Raw genomic sequence first — 24,661 nt, 5'->3', positions numbered from 1 at the left:
TTTCCATTTTTGAAATATTTAGCAACTGTACATGGCATAATGAATACAACTCTGAGATGCGGGCTTCAGATATTCTGAAGTCCCTTGCTATATGATTGTGTATGAAAGGCTATTTACTTTGTTCTTTATATGGTAACATCCTTAAAGACCCAGGCTCAGTTTCAGTTTTGAGATGGTGCTTGTATTAAAATTCACATCTTGTGTCATTTTCCCACATACAGGCTTTCACATCACCAAACTTGATGAAATCCAGTTGGAACAAGAAGAAAGGCTGGAAGAAACTTAAAGGAGGTTCTGTCCAAGTGAGTGAGTGAGAACCAGGCAGAGCACAGATGTTCAGTGAAGGGGTTGACACCGCTGAAATGTTTTCAGGATTTCCTTATAGGCTCTGCTCTTCTTAAGTTTTAGTTGATGTGAATCTTTCATCATCATTCTTCTCTCAACACCCTCTTTTACTTAAGCAGGTCCTAGAGCACCATATTCCCATCTCCATTTTCATAGCCTTTATATGTAATTAGTCCTTCATAGATCTGCAGTCTTTCAAAACACTTATTGTTGCATACTAGGTTTATTGTTATTACATTCCCTTTTCTTCCTTTCCGTTGTTAAAAGTTTCAGGGTTATATTTTACATCTGCATTGTCATATGCTTCCTACCATAATATTTCAGCAACCTCCACCACCTCTCAAAGTTTCTAGCTTAGAAATCCTCCTGGCTCGCCAGCTTTTTAATTTTATATTTGTATTTAAATGAGTAATCCCATTGATTTTAAAAATCTAAACAAGATTATAACGAAAAAGAAGTCTTATTTTCATCATTTACCTTTCCCACATGCATCTACTATGAAGAGTTTCTAATTTAAACTACTTTGAGTTATTTTATGATTATACCAACATATCTGTATATATTGTATCTCAGCTTTATTTTTCACAAGTGTTAGTATACTACAAATTGTTGAGCACATTGCTTTTTATTCACTATTGTTTCTTAGAGGACATTCCTGCTGCAGCTCTTTGCTGCAGCTCTCTGTGTGGTGGTGATGCAGGGATTACTCAGAGCCCAGCTTTGTAAAAGCAATGAGACGCCCAGAGGGACTACAGTAAGCTAACTCCCACAAGAAAGGAGAGAGGAGGTGCAGCCCTGAACTCAGGCTTGTCTCAGCTTTTATTGTAATGTCAAGACCTTAGCTATGTAACAAGCTAAATCTAGTATCAAAATAAGTACAGAAAGGAATGCTCGAATAGGACAAAAAATGATGTCAGTGTTCCCTACCAATCAATCAGAACATCTTTGCTGTTTTCAGTGTGTGCTGTTTTCAGCACATATAGTTCTGATCCTGTGCACTTAAGGCTTTTGCCCCTTGTGCACTCCCTATTTTAGTCAGGCCACTGTGTTCCCACACATTCCATATTAATACATATTCTTTATTCTCTCCATTGGTAGTGTAGTATTTTGTGGTAGAAAAAATGCAATACTTTATATTTAACCAGTAACGTATTAGTGAATATTTAGGATTTTTTCATGTTTATGCAATTCTGGAATGAATATCCTTGTATATTCAGCTTTGCGTGGATGTGCGTGTATATCTTTGTAATTAATTTCTCTAAGAAGAAATGCTGGGTCAGAGTGTCTCATTTGTACCCACAGGGTTTTAATTTATGGAGGTGACTGAGTGACAACATAAAGAGGTCAATGCCATTGAAAGAAGAATTTATTACATACATTTTCTGAGAGAAGAGGATACCCCATACCACATAGGGCCACATGGTAAACATCAAGATGATCAGGAGGCAGAAGACAGGAGCGAGGTGAAAACTTGAGTCAGAGCCTTTATTGGGGGTTCCATAGGAAAAGCAAGGCAGGGCAGACTAAACAGCTTAGAATCAGTTAGTTAGGATAATTCTGGCGGGCTTTGGGCAATAGGGGTGGTCTCCAGTTGCCTGGTACTTGGCCTTGGGTTGATGTAGGGCAGGGTAAATATTGGCTTGGTGTGTGACAGTTAGATAAGAAGGTAGTTGGGGGTTGTATGAAAAAAACACATACTTTTTCTTCTCCTACTATACTCTCAACACTCAACATAGAACACTTCTGTGTCCAGATGTGTGGGTTTTTTCCCACACCAATGAATTATTGGAAACCAGATGAGTGTCTGTAATTCAAATCAATTCTTTCACTACCTACTTGGAGTTAGAGTCAGATCCTACAGGTTAAGGGCTCAGTCCAACAAGACTGCCCCCAAGTTCAGATGCCAATTGCAAGTCTGGGCCTCTAGTACCTCTAGCCAACTGGCTACAAATAGGGAGTTCCTATAACTCCTTTCTTGGGTTCGATCATTTGCTAGAATGGCTTATTACAAAACTCAGGTATATATTTTGTTTATTAATACCAATTATTACAAGGGATGTTTTATTTTATTATTATTATTTTTAGCATATTCATCATTACAAATTATAATCTTTCCCCATGCTCTCCACCCAAGCTATGACTCCCCAGCGCTCCTCCCTCCCCCTCCCTCTCTCCTCCCCTCATCTCTAGTATCCTTAGCTTTGTTCTCTCTTTCTGGAAGTTCAATGTATTACTGTGGTCTTTTCCTTCCTTCCTTCCTTCCTCCCTTCTTCCCTTCCTTCCTCCCCTTCCCTCCCTCCCTCCTTCCCTTTCTTCCTTCCTTCCTCTCTCTCTCTCTCTCTCTCTCTCTTTCTCTCTCTCTCTCTCTCTTTCTTTCTTAGCACCCAGTTGAGTGAGAACATGCAATATTTCTCTTTATGTGTCTGGCTTGTTTCACTTAACATAATTTTCTCCAGGTTCATTCATGTTTCTGCAAATAGCAGAATTTCATTCTTTTTTACAGCTGAGTAGTATTCCATTGTGTATATACACCACATTTTCCTTATCCAGTTGTCTGTTGATGGACATTTAGGTTGATTCCATATCTTGGCTATTGTAAACAGAGCTGCAGTGAACATGGGAGTGCAGGTATCCCTTCAACATGATGATTTCCATTCCTTTGGATATATACCCAGTAGTGAAATTGCTGGATCATATGGTAGTTCTATCTGTAGTAGTTTGAGAAACCTCTGTATTCTTTTCCATAATGGCTGTACTAATTTATAGTTCCACCAACTGTGTAGAAGAGTTCCCCTTTCCCTGTATCCTTACCAGCATTTGTTATTCTTGGTCTTTTTAATAATTGCCAGTCTAACTGGGGTGAGATGATATCTCAGTGTGGTTTTGATTTGCATTTCCCTGATGATTAGTGATGCTGAGCACTTTTTCATGTACCTGTTGGCCATTTGTATGTCTTCTTTTGAAAAATGTCTATTGATCTCCACAAAGGATATTTTAAAGGATACAGATGAAGAGCCACATGAATAGTTACATAGATTGAGGTTCAAAAGGATCACAAGGTCTGGCTGGTTAGCTCAGTCAGTTAGACACAGTGTTATAATGCCAAAGTCAAGGGCTCAGACCCCTGTACTGGCCAGCATCAAAAAAAAAAAAAAAAAAAAAAAAAGAGGGGGGAGGTCCCAAGCTCAGGAGCTTCTGTCTCTGTGCAGTTGAAGTACACTACCCTCCTAGCAAGTAAATGCATTCAGCAACCCAGAAGGTCTCTGTACCCAGTCCCTAGGATTTTTATGGAAGTTCATTATGCAGGAATGAATGATTAAATCATTGGCCATTGGTGATTAACTCAACCTTCAACCCCTTTCCCTTCCCTAGAGGTCAGGGATGGGGCTAAAAGTTACAACCCTCTAATCATATGGTTGGTTCTCCTGGCAACCCATTCTGTGGTTATGTAAGGGATTTCCTAAAATCACTTCATTAACTCAGTTGTGGTCAAAAGGTGTTTGCTGTGAGTAACAAAAGGCAAGTCTTTTACTGTTATCACTCCAGGGCTGTTTCAGGAATTTAGTGTGTAAGTCCTTTAATGCTACTATAATAAAATACCTGAGACTAGGTAATTTATAAACAATAGAAATTTATTTCTCGTGATTCTGGAAGCTGGGAAGTCCAGGATCAAGATACCAGAAACATTGGTACAGGTGGGGCTGCTTTCTGCTTTCAGGATGGTGCCTTGCCGTTGCATCTTCCTGAGGGGAGAAACACTGTGTTGTCACATGGCAGAAGGGACTTGAAGGCGCAGACTCACCTCTTCAAGGCCTTTTTTTTAAGGCACTAATCCCATCCACGAGAGCTCTTACCACATGATTTAATCATCTCCTAAAGGCCCAACTTCTTAATCACATTGGCAATTAAATTTCAACATATGAACTCTGGGGGACACATTCAGACCATAACAGAAGACAAAAGACCAAATATTTTAAGAGAAGATACTCCTATCACTCTAATCATTTAGGTAACTGAGGGTTTTAGGAGCTGTGAGCCAGGATCATGAACATGGATGAAGACCAAAATACATACTTCTTACTGTATCACAATATCAGAGGGGTATAGACTCAGAATTGGTTGGTTTGCATATGAAAGGTGTGCTCATTTGCAAGTTGTGATTATCTTTAGGAATTAGGTAGCCCTATGAGGGGTAGTCTCTCCCTGTTTCTGTAAGGCCCCCAAATACCAGAGCATCAAGAATACATAAAATAAGAAAACAAGTTAATATAATTGCCTGCCCTGCTTTTTTTTTTTTTTTTTTTTTGGTGGCTGGCCTGTATGGGGAACTGAACCCTTGACCTTGGTTTTATAAGGCCATGCTCTGACCAACTGAGCTAACCAGCCAGCCCTTAATTGGCCCCTTGATGAATTGATGCCAAATGGACAAATACCGAATCTAAGAAAATCTAGTTATAACAAGGGTTATGGAGGTATTTGCTGTCCACAGAAGATACACCAATTTTCATTCCCACCAAAAATATATGAAAGCACCTATTTCCTCTTCCTGTCAAACACTGTATTTCTTCATTAAGCATATATTCATCGAGCTCCTTATCTGTGCCAGGAGTTATTCTGGGCACTAGCAAAACATCAGTGAACAAGACGGCCAAAATTTCCTATCCTAAAGGAGTTTACATTCTAGTTAGGGGAAGTGGGCAATGAATATGTAAATGAAGTATATAATATTCTAGAAAAAGGTACGATTTGTAGGGAAAAAAATAAAGCTTGGAAGTGGGATAGTGAGTGCCAAGGAACTATCATTTTAAATAGAATGGTTAGGAAAGGGCTTACTAAGAAGGAAATGTTTGAGCAAAGACTAGAAGGAAAATATAGTCAGATTTGAGGATATTTGGTCAAAGAGCATTATAAGCAGAGAAAAAAGGAAACGTAAGGGTTTGGGGATGTGTACAAGCCTGTTATATTCAAGGAGCAGCAAGTAGGCCATTGTAATAAGGTGGAGGGTAGTAGATAAGGTCAAAGAGCTAATGAGGGAACAGATTATATAAGGCTTTGGAGAGCATTATAAGAACCTTGGTTATTACTTTCAGTGAGATGGGAAGGCAGTAGTTGATTTTAAACAGAGAAGTGACATGAGCTGACTTAACATTTAAAAGAAATTATTTGGGGTGCTGAGTGGAGAGTAGGATGTAGGGGGACAAGGAAAGAAGGAGGGAAATTAGCTAAGGCGCTGTTGAAATAATCCAGGTAAGAGACGATGATGGTTTGGATCCCCATACTGGCCAGCCACCAAAAAAATCTTTTTAATTAAAAAAAAAAAGATGATGATGACTTGGTCTAGGGTGATAACATTGGAGACAAGAATTCATGTTCTAGATATATTTTGAAGATAGAGCTGAAGGGATTGGGTAACAGATTTTATGTGAGACATGAGAGAAAAAGAGGACCCTAGGGTGACCCAAGTGTTTTAGCCTGAGAAACTAGAAGACCAGAATTATCACTTGCTAAAATAAAAACTATTGAATGAGCAAGTTTTAGGCAGTAGATCAAGAGTTCGGTCTTTGCTCTGTTAAACCATTGAGAGAGTCCATACTAAAGAGAAACATTTATGTGTTGTCAGTACTGCTGTGGATTGAATGTCCCTCCCCAAACTCACTGAAGCTTAATCTCCATGGAAACTGTTAAGAGGGTGGGAAATCCTGTTATGGTAATTGAACGGTGGAGCCTTAAAGAGGTGATTAGATCTTAAGGGCTGTCTCCTTGTGAATGGATTGATCCATTCATGGAGCAGTGGGTGTGGTTCAGATGACTTTAAAAGGAGAGCGACCCCTTCTTCTCTGACAGAACACCAAGTGGCGGATGACGCAGGTGCAGCGGGAGGGCCCGGAGGCCCCGGGGGCCCTGGAATGGGAGGCCGTGGCGGCTTTCGCGGAGGCTTCGGCAGCGGCATCCGGGGCCAGGGTCGGGGCCAGGGTCGCCGCCACGGTCGGGGTCGGAGCCGGGGCCGTGGAGCTCGCGGAGGCAAGGCCGAAGATGAGGAGTGGATCCCCGTCACCAAGCTGGGCCGCTTGGTCAAGGACATGAAAATCAAATCCGTGGAGGAGTTCTATCTCTTTTCCTTGCCTATCAAGGAGTCCGAGATTATTGATTTTTTTCTGGGGGCGTCTCTCAAGGATGAGGTTTTGAAGATTATGCCGGTGCAGAAGCAGACTCGTGCTGGCCAGCGGACCAGTTTCAAGGCATTTGTCGCCATCAGAGACTACAACGGCCACGTCGGCCTGGGTGTTAAGTGCTCGAAGGAGGTAGCCACCGCCATCAGAGGGGCCATCATCCTGGCCAAGCTCTCCATTGTCCCGATGCGGAGAGGCTACTGGAGGAACAAGATTGGCAAGCCCCACACCGTCCCTTGCAAGGTGACTGGCCGCTGTGGCTCTGTGCTGGTGCCTCATCCCTGCCCCCAGAGGTACTGGCATTGTCTCGGCTCCTGTGCCCAAGAAATTACTGAGGATGGCTGGTATTGATGACTGCTATACCTCAGCCAGAGGCTGCACAGCCACCCTGGGCAACTTCGCCAAGGCCACCTTTGATGCCATCTCCAAGACCTACAGCTATCTGACTCCCGATCTCTGGAAGGAGACTGTGTTCACCAAGTCTCCCTATCAGGAATTCACTGACCGTCTTGTAAAGACCCACACCAGAGTCTCTGTGCAGAGGACCCAGGCTCCAGCTGTGGCTACAACATAGGGTTTTTATACAACAAAAATAAAGTTAATTAAACCCGCAAAAAAAATAAAATAAAATAAAATAAAAGGAGAGCAACTGATCAGCTTAGTTCTCTTTCTTGCTCAGGCATTTTCACCATCTGAGACCCTCCATTGCTGTGGAGAGTCACCACCCACCATAAAGCCCTCACTGGATGTGTTCCCTGGACTTTGGACTTCCCAACCTCTGAAACTGTAAGAAATACATTCTATTCATTAATAAATTACCCAGTTCCAGGTATTCTATTTATTATAAGCAACAGAAGCAGACAAGTACCTAGATGTCATTTATAGCAGTGAGACACCATGAGAATTCTAAGGAAATCTAATAGGGTTAAGACTAAACTACACTAACAGGTTGTAGTGGGTTGAATGGTGGCACCCCAGAGATATGCCCATGTCCTAATCCCCCAAGACCTGTGAATGTGACCTTATTTGGAAAAGTAGATCTTTGCAGATGTAATTAAATTAAGGATCTCTAGATGAGGTCATTTTGGATTATCTGGGTGAGCCCTAAATCCAATGACACATGTCCATATAATAGGCAGAATATTAGAAGACATCAAAGAGGAAAAGGCATGTGAAGACAGAGACAGAGATTGGAGTTATGCAGCCACAAGCTAACGAATACCTGGAGCCACCAGAAGCTGGAAGGGGGAAGGAGGATTCTGCCCTAGGGCCTTCAGAGGGAGCATAGCCCTGCTGATAGCCTGATTTCAAACTTCCGGCCTCCAGAACTAGGAGAATATAAAATTCTGTTGTTTTAAGCCATTAAGTATGTGGTAATTTGTATGGCAGCCCTAGGAAATAAATACATAAGAAGACCCCAAACTATTCTAACTTAAAGGATATGGAGGTTTATTTCTTACTCACCTAAGATTTTGAGTTTACTGGTCCAGATTTGCGGGATAGCTCTGCTCTGTGTAGTTATCTTAAGGATCTAGGTTTTTAATAAATCTTTGCTCTATCATACCCTAGCATTGTCACTTTCTACAGAGCCAAAGTTGGATCAGTTTTTTTCATTAATTTGTTATACATTTAAAAAAATTATTTTAGGGCCGACCCCGTGGCGCACTCGCGAGAGTGCGGCGCTGGGAGCGCAGCAGTGCTCCCGCCGCGGGTTCGGATCCTATATAAGGATGGCCAGTGCGCTCACTGGCTGAGCACCGTACAGCCGGTCACACACACACACACACACACACACACAAAAAAAATTATTTTAGTGATTACCTGAAAGATTACAACTTTCCTCCTTAGTTTAGTCTAGGAGAAATTATTGCTTTTACTATTTCCCCAATAATCATATGATCTTAAGACATTTTAACTTTATTTATTCCATCCTCATTTTTCCTTTATTTTTATCATATATTTTAATTCTACATATATTCTAAACCGCAGAGGGCATTATATTATTTTCTACAATCAATAGTCATATACATTTATTCATATATTTACTTTCTATTGCTCTTCCTTCCCTACTGAGTTTCTTTTTGTTTCATCTGGGATCTTGTTCCTCTTGAAGAACTCCATTTAATATTTCTTTTAGTGCAGTTCTGATGGCAATGGATTCACATAGTCTGTCTGAGATGTCTATTTTTTCCTTTTTTGAAGGAGATTTTTACTGACTATAGAATTCTAGGTTATACATTTTTTTTACTCAGGGTTTCAGTAAACTTCTTGAATTTGTGATTGCTGTCTTTAATCAGTTTGGAGAAATTCTTTGCCATTGTCTCTTCAAATATGGCTTTTCTTTCATATTCTCTTCACTCTTCTTTTGGGACTTCAACTATACATACATTAGACTTTTCCACTATACCCCATAGATGTTTTACCCTCTGTTCTGTAATATTTATTTCTTTTCTCTGCACTTCAATTTTCATATTTTCTATTGATCCCTCTTCCAGTTCACTGATCCTTATCTCTGTGATATCTATTCTGCTGTTAAATCAGTTAAGTCCTTAATCTCAGTTATATATAATTTTAGTTCTAGAATTTTCATTTGATTTTGTTTAACAAGTTCAAATTCTTTGGTGTAATTCTCTTTTCATCCTTTAAAAAAGTCCTTGCCTACTTACTGTAATCTCGGGATCACCTTTTACTCTGTTTCTATTGTTTGTTTTTTCTAATAGTTTTCTGTCATATAGTGCTATCTCAGCAAGCTTAATAATTTTTTACTAAATTCTAGACACGTGTATAAAAATAGAAGAGGCTGCAGATAGGATCTTCCTTTAGAGGATTCACCCCACTGATGGGCAGTTAGAGTAGGGGCTGATTACCTTCATTTAATCAGTGATTGAGCTGAATCAAGGTACCATTATAGTTTTGTTGTGGTTCATTCTGCTTCTGGTTTGCCCCTGGCCCTAGGGCATAGCCCTTCAGAGTTTCAATATGAGAATCTGGTGTATTCCCCAAAGCCCCTCCCCACATCAGGGTCCGAACTCAAATCTTTTTCTCCTTGGCCCAGCCAGACTGCCCAAAACTCTGCTTTGCTTTTTGGAAGCTTTCTTTTTCTTTTCTTTTTTTTTTTTTTTTTTTTTTTGTCGTTTTTGTGACCGGTAAGGGGATTGCAACCCTTGGCTTGGTGTCGCCCACACCGCGCTCAGCGCGCCAGCCATCCCTATAAAGGATCCGAACCCGCGGCGGGAGCTCCACTGCGCTCCCAGCGCTGCACTCTCCCGAGTGAGCCACAGGGCCGGCCCTTGGAAGCTTTCTGATTAAGCTTCTTAGCCTCTTAACCAACCCAGTTTCAGAAATGGGCAATTATCTTGAGGAGAAAGCTGACCTTATGTCAAGTTTGGGTCTGTACCCCTCTTTTCTCACAGGGATCTTGACCCACCTAGTCTCTAATTTTCTCCTGTTTCTTCAGGCCCAGAAAACTAAAGTCCCAATAGCCTGGATTCTTATCTTTTTGCCCTTTGCCAAGAATTGGCAAATATTCCAGGAAAAATGTGGCTATGGAATGTCCATAATTACTCACAATCTAGAATCTTGACTACTCTAGTCCTGGTTGTTTCAAGAATTCTCTAATGTCTTTCTCATAAAGAAAAAAATTATAACCAAAGTCAGAAAGGTGTCTTTTTTTGGTATTCTATCTGGTTCTTTTAGTTCTCTCAGGAATACTGGTTTGCTGCAAGCTACTCCATCATATCCCTGAAGCAAACTTCTGTTGCTTCATTTGACTATATATTGACTGTTTCATTAGATATGAAGGTGAGCACCTTTTCAGATGTTTAAAATCCATCATTATTTCCATGAACTATCTGTTTCTTTTGTCTGTTTTACTATGAAATTTTTCTAAGTTCTAGAAATATTAGTCATTTATCATTGATATGTATGAGTGATGAGTGCTTAATATGCTCATATGATGGAAATTGGTGCTGTATTTCATATACACATATGCCTTGCAATATTTTTTTTCTGGTGTCCATCTTTTGACTTTAATTCAATTTAAGTTCTTCGCCAATATTTTTTTTCTTTTTTGGCAGCTGGCTGGTATGGGGATCCAAACCCGTGATCTTGGCATTACCAGCACCACGCTCTCCCAAGAGAGCTAACCAGCCAGCCCTTCTTTGCCAATTTTTTAATTGGAGTTGTTTTCTTGTTGAGTTTTGAAAGTTCTCTGTATATTCTGGATCCAAGTCCTTTGTCTGATACATGATTTGGAAATATTTTCTGCCAATCTGTGCCTTGTCTTTTTTTCTTAACAGTGTCCTTTAGCAGAATAGCAAAGGTTTTCATTTTCTTTGAAGTCCCATATATCAATTTTTTCTCCTATGAACTCACTTTTGCTGTCATGTCTAGGAACTCTCATCTAACTCCAGATTATGAAGATTTTCTTCTGTTTTCTTCAAAAAGTTTTATGGTTTTATATTTTATATTTAGATCTATGATATATTTTGAAGTAATTATTGTATAAATTATGATGTTTAAGTCAATTTTTGTATAAATTAGGAGGTTGTCAAGATTTTCCCATATTGATGATAAATTCTTCCAACATTATTTGTTGAAATGATCATTTTTTCTTCATTGAATTGCTTTTGCATCTTTGTCAAAAAACAATTAGCTATATTTGTGTGGGCCTATTTTTGGACTCTATTCTGTTCTATAAATTTATCTTACTATCCGTTCACAAATAACACACTGCCTTAATTACTTAGGATTTCTCAACCTCAGCACTATTGATATTTTGAGCTGGATAACTGTTTGTTGTGGCAAGCTATCCTGTGCTTGTAGTATATTTAGTAGCATCCCTGGCCTCTACCCTCTAGATGCCAATTGCACCTCTCCAGTTGTGACAACCAAAACCTTCTCCAGACAGTGCCAACCAAGTGTCTTCTGAAGAATAAAACCACCCTTGGTTGAGAAACACTGCATTAGAGCTTTTAAAATACTAATCATAGTTATTTTAAGTTTGAGCTTAGCTCTGTTTGTTGCTGCTTTTATGTCTCGGGTGTGTCTTGATTTTTCTTCCCTTTTCATACGCATTGTAATTTGTTGTTGCTCTTGTTGAAAACCAGACATCTTCTTTAGGACACTAGCACACAAAGATGAGTTAACATAGCAGACCTGAGACTGCTTGTCCTTAGAAAGGCCTGCTTGCAAGGCTGGTTCTTGGCCTGCATCTAGAGCTTAGACTTCAGATGGGTTCCCACCACCCTAACTAATAAGAGTGGCTAACTATGCCTAAACTATTTGTGTAAACAATATGGTTTATGCTACACACCTTCTTTCCTTCTGGGACTCTGAAATTCTGGTACATGCCAGGCAAAGGCTGCCTATGTCACCAGCCCCCAATAAAAACACCAGGCACTGAGTCTTCAATGAATTTCCCTGTTTGACAACATCTCACAATGTGTTGTCACAACTCATTGCTAGGGTAATTAATGTCTCATATGACTCCACTAGGAAAGGACTCTTGGAAGTGTGAACCTGGTTGTCCCTGGACTTTGCCCCAGGTGTTTCTTCTCTTTGTTGATTTTGTCTTGTATCCTTTCACTATGAGCTTCCCAATGAATCATCAAACCTAGGGGGCCCAGGGGAGGTCTTGGGGTCCCCTGACACAGTAGTATCTAAGTAAAATAATTCTTATGACTGGATGGACATACCTTTCCTTCTACAAGGCCTTTCATATGGGATTTTCAGTTATTCTAGTTAGGAATTTAATAACTAAGCAAGACAGAAGATTCGTATAATTTGATTGCATCTATGTACATTTCAAAAATAGATTAAAACTGGCAAGCCAACATATTAATATCCTAAAGGTCAAGATAGTGGTCTGCTGGGGGCTTGGATTGGGGCTGGGGATCAGAAATGATCACATGGAGAGGACATTTCTTCTTGAGATACCAACAATGTACTATTTCTATACTTGTGCAAGAATTATACTGAACTTACACATTTTATGCACTTCAAGTATTTTCTATTTCACAATAAAAAAAATTTTAAGGAAATAATTTTTAATTACCTGATGAGTTTGAAGATACGGAAAAAATTTACTCTGTCGGAAAGTTTAGATATAAATCTGAAGGTATACATAGGAGAGGAAGCAAATGAAAATAGCTTCAGCAAGAAGAATGGTATGAATAATATTTACAAAATAATACTAATATAACCATGAACAATAAACAAAACACTTCAAGGGTAATAGGAGGATGGGAATACGGTAAGTATTTCTGCTTGCGGATGTGAGGGATACTACACCCAGGTTCGCGGATCAGTTCTCATGGATTCTCAGGCAAGCGGCCCTTGTGTCGCATCGACCCTGTCCACCCTCCGGGCCTAGGCTGGGCAGACACGGTACAGAACGTGCCGCTCGCCTAGCACAGTCTTACAGGATCTTCCCGCCACACCACATCTGTCAGAGGCCGACGCGGCGAGCTCTCGCTGAATAGAATTGTTCCATGCGGCTGAGGCATGTCTACCGCTTTCCAGGTTGTGGACTACATTTCCCAGAGGCCGTCGCGTCCAAGGCTACTTCCAGTCTAAATACGGCGTTTGCTTATTGTTCTCATTGCCAGGCTGAGCGCAGGTTTGCAGAGGAAGAGCACCGTGGGGTCCTCAGTTGAAGCGTTTTAAACGCGGCCTGGAACTGTTTGGAGCTCTCGGCCGCAGATGTGAGCAGTGTGTGGACGACGGTCATCGCCGAGGGAGGGATGGGGTCCAAAGCCAGAGCCTGTAGATTGAGACCGTCGACGACTTCGGGCTGTTAAAGGCTCGGAGCTACATTTCCCATAGTCCACCGTGCCCCCGGCGACTTCCTGCCAGCCCTCCTCCCTTTCTGGACGGTAGAGGGAGCGCCCGCAAGTCTCCGCGGAACGTTTCGCGGTTTGAGGAGTTTCTCAGACCCGGAAGCGGAATAACGCCGGAGGGCCAAGGCTGGGGGTGAGGGTCTAACGTCTGTTCGGGGGGATCGGGGAGTGCGGTGTGTGCGCGCGCGAACGATCATGATGGGAGCCGTGGGTGGGTGCGTGTGTGAAATTGATACAGGAGTTGGATATGAGTGTGATCGCGATGGGAGCTGTCGGGGTGTGTGTTTGAGAGAGAAAAAAGGTGGAAATGGTGGTGGGAGCTGCGTGTGACTGTAACAGACTAAGCGTGACTGTATGTACATGGTTATGATTGCGTCACTGAGTGCGTGACCATGTGTGTAAACGTGCTGGTAGCAGCAGCTGCGGAGCCAGAAACAAAGAATTGAGCATTGCGTTTAGTAACAGGCATAGTCATTCGTGAATGAGTGAAGTCTCTGGTGGCCGGGAGCTCGATGGGGGTGGGGGCATCTTAGAATGAGGGGAGAAAAGTAGGAGACAGTGTAGACTACATATTCCAAGAGTTTCCTTGTAAATAATGAGCAGAGAAATGGAGTGGCAGGAGGTGGGGGTGGGAGTGAAATAATAACCCACTAGTGTGCTGCTGGGAATGAGTTCTGAGAGGGGTTGAAGATCAGAGAAGGGTGAGTAAGCCAGGCTCGTCTGTGTGGGTGTACTAAAATTGCAAGAATAAAAAAAGTGTAGTAGTGCTGCAGAGGGTGAGCCATGAGCTCAAGATTTTTTAAAAAAACAAGGAGAAATAGCCTGTGGTTGGTAGATGGCAGCAACAGGCAGGTGTGGTGAGTTTTGTATAATATCACGGCATGAAATTAAAAGCTAGACGTTTTGTGGAGGAGGAAGGAAGAAATGTCTAAGTAATAAAGATCAAGGAGGCCACCTGCCCTATTACCAGACCCTGTGGTAGGAAGCAGTACAGGGGAAAAAACATTGACAGGGATGCAGAGTCCTGTGGGGAGAGCCAGGTTTTTGTTAGATTCAGAAGGTGAAGGGAGTGTTCAAGGAAGTGGTTGAAGATAAAAGAGGAGTTGGTTGTTAATGAATTATGAATTCCAGAAGGCATATTGGAAAAGTGTCAAGAGTTGGGGAGGGATAAGAAAAAGGGGACAGATGGGACCTGAAGGGAAGTACAAGTATGGAAAGAGAGGTGATTAAAGAGTTAGGCTTCTTATTATAGATAAACATGAATGCAGGGGATATTTACACTTAATCAGGTTGGATTCAAGACCTGATTGTTGGAGAGGTAGCATTGAGATAGTGAGTGGTGGTTTCTTGAGTATCTCTCAGAAAGAGGGAAGGAGAACATAGAAGTCCTGAGGTTGAGGTAGGCAGACTGATGGCCCTGCAAAGATGTCCACTTCCTAATCCTTGGAACCTGAATATGTTACTTTATATGGCAAAAAGGGCTTTACAGAAGGGATTAAATTAAGAACCTTGACATGGAGACATTATCCAAGATTATCCAGCTAGGCCCAATATAATCATAAGTGTCCTTAAAGTCAGTGAACATTTACTGGCTGAGTTTAGAGTCAGGGAGATGTAACCACAGAAGAATGGTTAGTGACAAGAAATGCAACATTGGTGGCTAGAGAGAGGAAGAGGACTATGAGCCAAGGAATTTTGGTGGCCTCTAGAACTGGAAAACATAAGGAAATAAATTCTCCCCTAGAGCCTCCAGAAAGCAACACAAGCTTGCCAGCACCTTGATTTTAGCTTAGTGAGACCCATCTCAGACTTTTAACCAACTGAACTGTAAGGTAAAATTTGTATCATTTTAAGCCACTAAATTTGTGGCAATTTGTTACAGCAGCAGTAGAAAACTAATTCAGTGGTGTAGTGTCAGCCTCAGTGCAGTGGAGGAGTCTTGATCCCTGTGTTGTAAGGGGAGCTCATCCCTTATTAGATAATGTTGAAGACTTCAGGTAAAGGACATAGGCTGTTTCTTCACCTGTAATGTAATTGCTGGTTTTGTTGCACTGTGGTACTTTTTAATTTTAGAATTTAATGAATTTTTCTTTGTGATCATATATATATTTGGTAAGTGTATACCTACTTTTGCACTTAGATTGAGAGAGGTGTATTAAAATCCTATTATTAAAGAAATTTTATATATTATATAACCTGTAAATTCTGCTTATGAAAGTTGCTGTCTTGTTAGTTGATATATAGATATTTATAATTGTTATATGTTTATTGTGAATTGTAAGCCTTACTACTTACATGCTCAAGATCATGGCCCCTGGTTCTATTTTTATTTGCATTTATCTTGTATATATTTCTCCATAATTAAATATTTTATTTAAGTTTATCATATATACAAACAAGTATGTATATGATAATACAATCAACCAACCAATACAATAAAAACTGTACAGCTTTAGAGAATTTTCACCGGGGTCCACCCATGTAAGTAGCACCCAGATCAAGAAATAAATTATTGCCTGTACCCTAGAAGTCCCTCTTGTGCTTCTGTGTTAATCTGTAGCTCCCAACCACCATACATCAGTTTTGTCTGGTTTTGAACTTACATAAAAGTGGAAACATATAATATGTACCCTTTTGTGTTGGCTTCTTTTGTTCAACATTATGTTTGTGAGTCATCCTTATTATTGTGTGTAGAAATAGTTTATTTGTTCTCATTGCTTGATAGTATTCCAGTACATAAATATATCAACTGTGTTGGTCCATTCTGCTGTTGATAGACATTTGTATTGTTTCCAACTCTGCACTCTCATGAATAATGATGCTACAAGCATTCTTGTACTTGTCATTTTGTGTTACTATGTGTGCTCTTCTGTTGGGTATATTCCTAGGAGAAAAATTGGTGGGTCGTAGAGTATATGAATCTGCTTAAGCAGATACCGGCAGTTTTCCAGAATGGCTGAACAAGTTAGTACTCCGATCAACAGTTTATGCAAGTTCCAATTACTCCACCTTCTGTTAACACTCGGTTTTGTCAAACCAAAATTTTTTTCAATATGGTGGATAAGTAGTGGTACTGCATGGTGGTTGCACATTGTGCATTGCATTGCATGTAATGTACAGACCTTCTGGAATTGATTTTTGTGTACGTTGTGAGGGGAAAAATCATGATTCATTTTCCCAATACGGATATTCAATTGACCTAGCAACATTTATTAAAAAGACCATCCTTTTTTTCTTTGGTAATTTCTGTGCTCTGAAATCTACCTTCACTGATATTAATATAGCCTCTTGAACATTATTTTGGTTATGATTTGCATGGTATATATTTTGTCATTCTTTTATTTTTAACCTTCCTATACCACATATTAAGGGGAAATTGACATCTTGAAAATAATCAGTCTTTTATCCCATGAATGTGATAAATCCCTTCATTTGTTTAGGTATTTTTCAGTTTCTCTCAGTGTTACTTGTAGTAGTTAATTTAGAGACCTTGTACATACTTTAGATTTACTTGTAGGTATTTGAATTTTTTGCTGCTATTGTAAATGCTGTCGTTTTAAATCTAATTTTTAATTTCCCACTTTTTGTTTGTATATTGAAATGTAGTTGACCTTTTTGCTCTAACTTTACATTTGTATTCTTAAATATTTCTACATTCCTACTCATGGTTTTTCAGCTTTACACGACATCCTTTGTCTCCTACTTATTACAAATGAGGAAATCTGAGAGCTAGTCTATTTTCCATTAACCTTTATTCCTATATTAGTTATCTCTTGCTGTAAAACATAATAACCTAAAATAGCAATAAGTATTTTTTATCTTAGATCATTTTAGTGGATCAGGAATTCTAGAGTGGCTTAGCAGGGAAGGTCTGTCTCAGGGTCTCATGAGGGTACAGTCAAATTCTTGGCCAGGTCTGCAGTCAGCTGAAGACATAACTGGGGGTAGAGGTTCACCTTCCAAGATGACTCTCTCACATGGCTACAGGCAATAGACCTCAGTTCTTAACCATGTAGACCTCTCCATAGGGCTGCTTGAATGTATTTGTCATCTGGCTTACTCCAGAGCAAAAGGATAGCAAGAGTGCATAAGGTGGAAGCCACATGTCTTTTATGACCTATCCTCATACTCCATCATTTCCGCAATATCTTATTGGTATGCAAGTCTGCCCTATTCAGTGTAGGAGGCAACTACACAATGTTGTGAATACCAATTACTGGGTACCTTTGGGGGTCATCCAGGATGCTGGCTACCATAGTACCATCTTACTTTTTAATTTAAATTTGCATTTAAATATATTCAGTATCACTGCTGTCATTTTGCTGAAATTTTCTCCAGTCTCTCTAGTGGCTGGAGTATGTCCTCTGGTAATTTCTTCAGAAAGGGCTCCTGTGAGCAATACTGTATTAAGTTTTTGCATCATAGCACTCTTTATATCCTTTGTCCATGAATGACACCTTGGCTGTGTATAAAATCTTTGACTCCCTCATTTATTTTTCCACAAGTATACCAGAAGAGTTACCCACTTTTGGAGGTATTGAGTTTAGCAGTGGAGAAGTCTAATAACAACTGAATTTACTTTTTCTGATAGGCAACTTGAGATTTTTATCTTGCTTCTCCATGGGTTTTAGTGTAATAATTTTATAACACAATGTTGTGGTACTGATGATTTGGGGTCATTTTCCCCTCCAGCATGCTTTATTTCAGGAAATTATTCTTGAATGTTAAAACTGTAGTTCTAGATATTGTTCTCTTTCCTTAATTTGGATTTCATCTTTAGGGGCTCTGCTTATTTGCATATTAGATCTTTGCTGACTTTCATTGTTTCTTCAATAATTTTCATCTCTTTCTTTGTTACATTTTGTTCTGTTCACTAATTCCAGTGTTCTTTGTTCTGTACTATACTTTCTGTGGTATTTTTCATACCTAATTCTCCTTGCAGTTTATTCTTCATTTCTGAAGTGATTTTGCCTACTTTCTCTTTCATTCTTGAATTCTACTAACTTCCATCTATATAGTCTATCCATCACTTTCTCCCCTTTCCTGAGATCTTGTATTTGTGCATGAGGTCTTGCTACAAGTTGGATGAACCTTGAAACATTATGGTAGATGAAAGAAGCCAGTCACAATTCCACATATCATATGATTCCATTCTTATGAAACTTCAGAATAGAGAAATCTATAGTAAATTAGTCATTACTGAAAGCTAGGGCTAGGGGAGGTTTGTGGGGCGGGAAAGACGGAGTGATAGCTAAAGGGTACAGAGTTTCTTTTTGAGGTGATGAAAATATTCTAAAATTGATTTGTGATGTTTGTACATATCTGTGAATATACTAAGAACCACTTTAAATGGGTTAATTATATGACATGTGAATTACATCTCAATAAAGCTGATTAAAAAAAAGAAAACCGCCAGTATATTTTCCCACCTTGAATCCCCCTGACATCTCCATGCCTCCATGCCTCCTTTTACCACCTCCTTTTCATATCATTCTTGCTCACAGTAACTTCCATTCAGGGTATGGCCTGCTCCTTATGGGAATGAGTATTTCTTTTTTTTTTTTTTTAATTGGTGGCTGGCCTATATAGGGATCAAACCCTGGACCTTGTTATTGTCAACACCATGTTGTAACCAACTGAGAAAACCAGCCAGGCCTGTAATTCTCATTTTTCTTTGTAGCATTACTGTGGCTTCCACACAGGTTCTATTCTTTGCTTTTGGCCACATTTCCAAATAATTCGGTGTTTTGTCAGTTTTCTCACTTTCCTAGTGGTTGGGACTTTTTATTTTCCTGTTTCTTCCTATAAGATTTTCAGGAGGAGAAATGTCAGGATTAGAAGCAGTTATTCCTTAAAACTACATAATAACCACTCTCAAGTCCTTTCTGCTTCTCAAATACAAGGTATATTTCAGTCCACAGTTTGTTCTCCAGCTCTTTACTCTTAAAAAGCACCTGAAGTCCTGTTATGCCACTGAAGTTCTGTCTCCTAGACCCAATTCATACTCCATGCTTTACATGAAATTTTCATGAACCCGTCAGATTGAGTATATCAATCTTTTCTCTTCCCTCTCACACCAACTTTGTTGTATCTCTCATTAGAAACACTTTTTAACCTCACTGTAAAAATGCAGAGTGATTTCTCATTACTTCTGAGATAAGGCCCAAAATCCATAGCCTGTTTTTTTAGGGCCTTTAATGATCTAATTCCTGCTTTATACATCCCTATCTGCCACTTGTCTTTTCTCCATTCTGTATTTCTTGAATGGAGAAAGATAATTTTGCTTGATTGGCTCATGTTATTTTCTTTGGATATTCCTCTATCCTTGCCCTGTCTTCTCTGGTGAGCCTCTCAAGACACAGCTGAAGCACCATCTCCTAAAGGCAGTTTTCCCTTGCAAACAAGTTTTGGTTTGGGTTCCTTTAAACTACTTGAGTCCTTCTATATCCATGACAACCTTTATTTCCTACAGTATTGTAATTGCTTCTTTACTTAAATCTGACTGTGAGTTCCTTCACAGCCAGTCTTGAAACATATACATCTGTATCACCTGTGCTAAGCACAAAGTCAGATTCAGGAAGGCTTCAGTATACCCGAATTTTTAAATAAAAGCATTTTCTTTGCAAAATTCACTACCCACCCAACCCCAGTCTTCCTCCATCTTTGAGTTCTCTGCTGCCCAGTGACAATAAAACAGGAGGCAGAGAGCATGGTCTGCTCATATAAGAACAAGGCCCAGCTTATCATTCAATCAATAAAATGAGAAATCATGAAATTCAGAGACAAGGTCCAGTATTTAAAGTGAAGAGCTTTGGGTTCAGCAAACCTGTGCAACTTCTAATAGTGAATTTGAGCAAGTGACCAACTTCCTGATCTTTTAAATAAGGATAATATAACTATCATAGACGGCTTGAGGGTAAAGGTATGAATTGATCATTAATGAATCAGAGGAAAGAGAACATGGAAATTTATAATGCTATCCAATCTACTTTTATATATGGTTAATTTTTCTGTGTTTTTAAGTAAAAAAATATCTGAAGTACCCAGCACATTATACTGCTCAATCAGTATTTTTGTTGTCACCGTAGAGTGGGAATGAATTATCAGAACGATATTCTCCCTTTCCAAGGCTTTATCCTGGGTGAGAAGGCCGCAAGGATGATGCAAGAAAGCAGAAAAAACAGAGTGTGGGTCTGGAGGTTAATGGGAATTGACAGTCAAGCGGGGCCAAAAACTGTGTGCACAGGTCTGTTTGTGCCCTGGTAAAGACTACTAAGGTTCTGTATACCAGTCATCTCACTGAATGGTAAATCTAGTCAGGATAATTTTGGCCTCAAAATTGCCTTTATTTTTGCAGTGTGGGCCCTCTTGGGATACTTTGGATGAAAATGAGTCAGTAGGTGTCATAGGGTTTGTTGGACATAGAGGAGATGAAAGGCACTATCATGGGAAGTATGCAGAAGGAGCCTGGGCAGGAGCATTGGACTCTAGATTGGGGGTTACATTGCTCTGGGGTGACCCTGGGATGTCTGACTCAGGCCTGCATGTTTGTAGTGGGCAATTAGGGCAAGTCAGAGTGGCCTTACCTCAAATCCTGACTCATGTCATGATTTTGTCATAACTAATTGGACTGAAACTCCATTCTGCTGTATTTGAGTTTGTCAGGTTTTGGATATGGGGCAGGATTTCTTCAGACTCTCTCTGACCTTACTCCAAGGGAAAAAATGGCATTCCCATTTACCGATTTGAAAGCTCTGAGGAAAGCCTGACTTCTCATGATTCTTTCCCCCCAGCTCTGCTTCCCCAGCATTCTGCTTTGCCAGGAGAGGAATTCAGAAGAGGACTGGTCTACTCTTGGAATTCTAAGTCATGGCCCATGTGAGTTGTAATTGCCTCTCTCCAAAAATATAACCATTTATATCACATCATGTGAATATTTTTATTGCTTATCCTTAAGCTGCTTACCTGAATCGCTATTCAATGTGATAAGTCATGGTTGTGAAACAGTCCAGTTCTTTCCCTAGGTGTCCCTCTTTTCTCCCACCAATATTCCCAAATCTGTCCAACAGTGTATCTCCTGTGTCCTAATTTTCTGACAGAGCATTGAAGGAGGAGAAATAATTTCCGTAAAGGGAATAGTAGAGATTTTCATTTCAGAAACATGGCTTAACAAGGTGGAACTGAGTGGTTAAAGGGGACACACTACATGAAAGCTTTTATTTACTCCATAGAATGGGGTGTTTCAGTTAGTCAAGATGGGATTTGGTGTTGGTATTCATTTCAGTATCTGGCACCCTGTGATGCTTTTAGTTAGAGGATGTGAGGGGAGGATGAGTTCACAGAGACCTGAGATCTCGCCAGGAAATCAATGAGATTAATATCATTAACAAAACATGTGCCAATTGTCAACTGCTTAGCAAAGAGCCTAGAAAGCCTACACATTTTCCATAGAAAATATTATTCAGTGAGGGAGTGTATCTCTTAAGAATTCTTTCAATTTAAACTAATAAAAAATTATACTAAAGGTAGCTTAAGCAGAAAACAAACAAAAAGAGCCGACAAAACCCTCAACTTTTCTCACATAATAAATCTGGAGTTACTCTTTCCAGGTTTATGTAGCCTCTGAGTGGTGTCAACAAAAAACTCATATGATTTCTATTATTCTGGGCTGCCATCTTGGTGTTTGTTATTTGAAGGCCATTGGATGTTGTAACTGAGCAAAAGGAGTTTTTAAGTGCATGTAGGCACTCAGCTTCAATAATACTGATTTCTGTGTCATTTTCCCCCCATATCACAGGCAGCCAAATCCAGTATTTTGCTCAGTGTATGTCCCACTCCCTGTAGTTCCCTTTTCCATCTTTTCCCCTTCCATCTAAAAAGTTTCTTTTAATTTCACCATTAATATTTGGGTTTGTCCTTTCAGCAGTTGATGGTGTTCAGGGATGTGGCTGTAGACTTCTCTCAGGAGGAGTGGGAGTGCCTGGACCTGACACAGAGGGACTTGTACAAAGAAGTGATGTTGGAGAACTACAGCAACATGGTCTCACTGGGTAAGATTCAGAATTTGACCCTAGAAATTCCTGCTTTCTATATTGTGAAATTTGGATTGTCTTTCACATGTCTAGGGGAATTTCTGACCTGTTTCTGGGAAAATGATGTATGCTAATGGCAGTAGTCGTCATTATTGTTCACTTCCATCTTCCCCAGCCTTTAGAAATCCTTTATGCCTTTGTCTTGCCCTTTCTACAACTGTCTGTCTTCCTTAATAACCAAGGGACTAGATGCAAATTTTGGAACCCTTACCATGTGGTCATTTCCTATATCTCATCTTCTGGGCAGGACTTTGCATTTATCAGCCAGATGTGTTCTCCTTATTGAAGAAAGGGAAAGAGCCCTGGATGGTTTTGAGGGATGAGACAAGAGGACCTTGCCCAGGTAAGTGAAGGCTGAGCAGGCACAGGGAAGCCATCATTGCAGATAATAGCCCAGCTGCTTAGTGAGGCAGCAACACCTTTGAAATATTGGTCTGGACTGTCCCCTCAGGCCTGAAACCTAGAGAAGAAACCTTTTCCAAAAGAATTTTCTCTTCACTCCAGATATTCTATTTCTGTGCTTTCATTTTTCCTTCATATAACAAAAAGGGAAGTGCCATTCTTTTTCTCCAGTGGTTATTATTTTATCTATGGTTTGGATTAAGTTCCTTTCCATTTCTCTTTCCCTCTCTCTTTCCTTTCTACCATTTAGATATTTGTAAACTTCTTCATTCTCCACCCCCCAAAAAGTAACTTTTGACCTTGTTTTTCATTTTACCTACTACCTTTTGAATTTTTCTTATTTTGCATAGTTTCTCCTTGCTTGTGCATTTCCTGCATTGACTAATTCGTTTTTTGACAAGTCTTTATTGATTTTCTAATTTCATTTTAGGTTTAGAAGAGTTAACAAAGAGTATACAGTCTATAAAGAAACTTTTTATTCTTTTCTGTGACTGGAACATGGCCATAAATTTCTGCATAATAGGCTCTACATCAAGAGAAGACCTAATAGGCTGCTTAGTTGAAAATCAGTATAATAGGTGAAAATGGTTTCTGGCCACAGTGAAAAGCGAGTGGCAGAAGACAGGTTAGGGCTAAAGGAGGGCAGTCAGGAGAGTACAGGGTCATAAAAGACAAGCCCTTGCTTGTCTAGTTCCCCCTATTCCCTAGTTTTTCTTCTGTAATGATGACTGTCATCCACTTGTTGCTCAGCATTACTGTGACTGGTCCTTTATAGAAATAGCATATTATTCCCAATCCTCTCAACAAACCTCTGAAAAGAGACATTTTTATCCCTATTTATCATATAGAAAAGTCAAGCTCGGTAACTTTCCCACCACTTAAAGATAGTTTGAGTAAACAGAACTGGAGTCTGAAGTGTGGTCTGTCATGTTTCCATTGCAGTACTTTACTGTTTATACTTTGTAACTGAACTGCCTATCAGCTCACTCAAACTGCTAGAGTACTTGCTCAGTCACTAAGAAGCTCTATTCTCCCAAAAAGTTTTATAGCATTACCATGTGACGGTTTCACTGAATCCTATGTCACACATAAAAAATGAGTGACAGAAGAGTCCTACTTATTCGTAGCTCATGCTAGACTCATTCTCCCTTGGCAAATTTATCAAACTATTTTCCCATCTGAACTATCACCATAATTATCTCCTTTACCTAAATGCAACATAGCCTGTGCTATTGAGTTCCTAGTACTTTGAATAGCTCTGCTATTTCCTAGCAATCCTGTTTTTAAGCTGAAAATTATGAGATATTCATCATAGTACCTTACACAATACTTATAAATTTTTAGATATTTTCTGAGATACTTCAGTGGCCTTGGATAAAAGGGAAAGAGAAGATCTGGGAAAGGGCTTGAAAGCATAAAAATGACTGTATTATGTAGAATGGATGAGCAATTCTATAACATCAAGAATAAATAAACAAAAGTATCCTGACTGGGATCATGTGACAAAAAATGACATGGCTATGCACAGTGCAGGAAATGAGAAGGGTGAAGTCTTTACATGCGATGATGAGTAAGTAGGTATGAACACATTCTCTCATATTCGTCTTTGACTAAGCTAGCCTGGATATGCTTTTGTCTCTTCCTATTTGTATAGAAAGTAATGCGGAAGCAGAATGTGTAATCATTTCAGTAGAGATAGAAGGGATTACACGGTGAGATATGTTACATTATTACATGGTTAGATGATCCCAATTGTGCTTCCTGATCTCTGGTTTTTGCACTATTATCCTTTACTCCATCCTAAGCACGCTCC

General features: G+C 39.8%; 1 protein-coding gene and 1 pseudogene across 1 annotated transcript in view; both read left to right on the top strand.

Moving 5' to 3' along the window:
- LOC134387391 (zinc finger protein 585A-like) overlaps positions 1-24,661 on the top strand; it is a 231,801-nt gene that overhangs the window by 205,031 nt on the left and 2,109 nt on the right. The gene's annotated exons all lie outside the window — the stretch shown is intronic.
- On the top strand, positions 4,760-7,159 carry LOC134389532 (small ribosomal subunit protein uS5-like; annotated as a pseudogene).

Source organism: Cynocephalus volans, chromosome 10 (genome assembly GCF_027409185.1).
Source record: "Cynocephalus volans isolate mCynVol1 chromosome 10, mCynVol1.pri, whole genome shotgun sequence".
In the NCBI taxonomy this organism is placed as follows: domain Eukaryota; kingdom Metazoa; phylum Chordata; class Mammalia; order Dermoptera; family Cynocephalidae; genus Cynocephalus; species Cynocephalus volans.
The sequence above is the reverse complement of the archived record's forward strand: the minus strand, read 5'-3'. Positions and strand labels throughout refer to the sequence as shown.